The sequence below is a fragment of the Apteryx mantelli genome, unplaced genomic scaffold (genome assembly GCF_036417845.1).
Source record: "Apteryx mantelli isolate bAptMan1 unplaced genomic scaffold, bAptMan1.hap1 HAP1_SCAFFOLD_205, whole genome shotgun sequence".
Lineage (NCBI taxonomy): Eukaryota > Metazoa > Chordata > Aves > Apterygiformes > Apterygidae > Apteryx > Apteryx mantelli.
Window position 1 is genome coordinate 25,001 of NW_027118559.1, and position 2,500 is coordinate 27,500.

General features: G+C 80.2%; 1 non-coding gene across 1 annotated transcript; it reads right to left on the reverse strand.

Moving 5' to 3' along the window:
• Positions 1–1,197: 1,197 nt before the first annotated feature.
• LOC136996143 (5.8S ribosomal RNA) lies at positions 1,198–1,350 on the reverse strand. The gene has a single exon (XR_010887453.1). It is a non-coding gene; the product is annotated as a 5.8S ribosomal RNA (ribosomal RNA).
• Between the last annotated feature and the right edge of the window lie 1,150 nt (positions 1,351–2,500).

Genomic DNA, 2,500 nt, shown 5'->3' on the forward strand with positions numbered 1-2,500 from the left:
CCGCCGGCACCGCCGCCGGCGGGTGGGGGGGGGGGAAGCGGCGCGGCGACCCCCCGCGGGGTCGCCGCCGCGCAGGGGGGAGGCCAGCGGGGGGTGCCCCCCGGCACGCGCGCGCGGCAGCACGGTGCGGTACCACCGCGGTACCCCACCCGCAGACAGCCGCGCGGGGCCGGAGGGCGAGGTCCGCGCCTCCCCCGGGCCCGGCTCCCCGCCGCACGCTCGCTCCGCTCACGCAACTCGCGCAGCCCTCCGCCGCCTGGGGGCTTGCCTCTCCTCCTCCCGGCCGCTGCCTCCGCTCTCGCTCCGGGCACGGCACGGCGCGGCGCCCTGCCCTCCCCTTCGCGCCCTTCTCGCCGCCCGGCGGCGCGCACGCCCGCGCCGCCCCCCACCGCCACGCCGCCGCGCCGCACCCGCGCGCCGTCGCTGCCGGCCTCAACGCAACGCCGCGGCTGACGCCAGCCGGCGGGTGGAAGTGGCTCGGCACACGCGACGGACGCGGGCGCGCCGCGGGGAGGGCAGGGGGGGCGGCCCGGCGGCGCGCCGCACCGGCGGCGGTCGGGGCGCAGGGAAGCGCAAGGCAGCCGGCCGTCCCCACCCCGGAGGGGAACGGGGGACCAGCGCACCACCGGGAGAGTGGTGGAGGAGAAGCCCAGACGGCGGCCAGACTGGCGGTGGTGGCGGGCGGCGGCGACGAGGCGCGCCGGGCCACCGCAACCCACCCGACCTGGGGGGGGGGCCCCAGCGGGACGAACTCCGCGAAGCGGGCGCTCCGGGAGCGGGGGGTTTCCCCGAGTCTGCACTTAGGGGGACGAAGGCCCGGCCGCGCGGGGAAGAGGAGGCACCCTCTCCCCGGGGCACGGGCCTGCGAGGCGCCCCAGCCGCGCCACCCCGCACGGCGCGCGCCGCGCAGCGGTGGCCACCGCGCTCGGAGGGCGAGGAGGGCGGGCACAGGCGCGGCAAGGCACGCCGGCCGCGGCCGCTGCGGGCGGCCCGGCGCCGGAGCCCGGCGGGCAGGAAGACCGGGGCCGCCGGTGCACGCACCGGGGTCCCGGCTCCGCCGCCGACTCTCCGCCGCCGAGGCCGCCGCGCACCGCCGCCGCCGGCGCCGCCGCGCCTCCCCCGCCCCCCCACGCGGCCCCCCCGAGGGGCGGCACCGCTGCGCCAACGCGACAGCGGGGGTGACGATTGACCGCCAAGCGACGCTCAGACAGGCGTAGCCCCGGGAGGAACCCGGGGCCGCAAGTGCGTTCGAAGTGTCGATGATCAATGTGTCCTGCAATTCACATTAATTCTCGCAGCTAGCTGCGTTCTTCATCGACGCACGAGCCGAGTGATCCACCGCTAAGAGTTGTCTCGGTTTCGGTCCCCGCCGCGCGCGCGGGGGGACCGGGCAGCCTTCGGCAGCCCCTGAGGGCCCCCCCTCCGCTCCGCCTCCCTCCTCACGCCGACGCCGGCTGCTGAGCGAGGGACGGCCGAGAGCCAGAGAGAGGGGCTCGCCCCGCTGACCGTACGAGCACAGAGTGGGGGGGGGGAAAAAGGGAAAAGGAAAACCCGAACGAGAAGGGCGGGGAGCCCTCGCTCCCGACCTGGGACAACCCTTTGCTCGCTTCGAGTCCGGCCCAGGCGCCCAGGCTCGGCCCGGCCCGGCGGGGAGCAGCGCGCCGGCCGCGCCGCCTGCCTCAGGGACGCTGGGGGAGGGGGCGGCTCCCCGCGGACCCCCAGCGTCGGAGCCCGGCCGCCACCGGCAGCGGCACCGCCCGCTGCCCGCGCGCCCGCGGCCCACCGGCCCCGCGCTCCCCAGCTCCTCGCTCGCCTCGCCGGCCTCCGGCTCCGCCGTGGCCCCGAGGCGGCGCCCACGCCCGCGCGCGCGCACACACAGCCTCCCGGACGACACCACGCGCTCTCCCGTCCCTTCCGCGGACAGACGCCCGGCGGCGGGCGGGCGGGCAAGGCGGGACGGACGGGGACGGCGCCCGCTCTCCCCGTCTCCACGCGGAGAACGGGGGGGGCCGCCCCCGCCGCCCGCCTGCCGCCCGCCCGCCGCCCGGCGAAGCCGGGTTGGGCAGAGCGAGGCAGGCGCGCCGGATGGCGGAGTGCCGGCGGGTAGGGCGCCGCCGCCAGCGGCCACGGCGGCAGACCGAGAGCCCCGGCCAGGGAGGAGAGCGGATCGCGCCGAGGCGCGGCGTCCGCACCACCCGCGGTGGGTGGGGGCTCACCGTCCCGGCGAGAGCACGCGCTCGCGCCGGGGTCACGCGTTCGAGGCAGGCCGGCGCCAGCCGACCGCGCGGCGTCCCTCCGCCGAGACCAGACCGCGGAGAGAGGGGGCAGGGTACCCCTCTCCGTCCCGGCTGCCCGCAGGGCGAGCGCGGGGCGCGCCGGCTGGCATGGGGGGGCACGGCGCCCGCGCGCGCCGGCCCCCCGGCCCTCCGGCAGCACACCCGGCTGCCCCCCGGGTCGCATCGGGCCGCCCGAGTCTTTAAACCCCCGCCCGGCTCTCCCG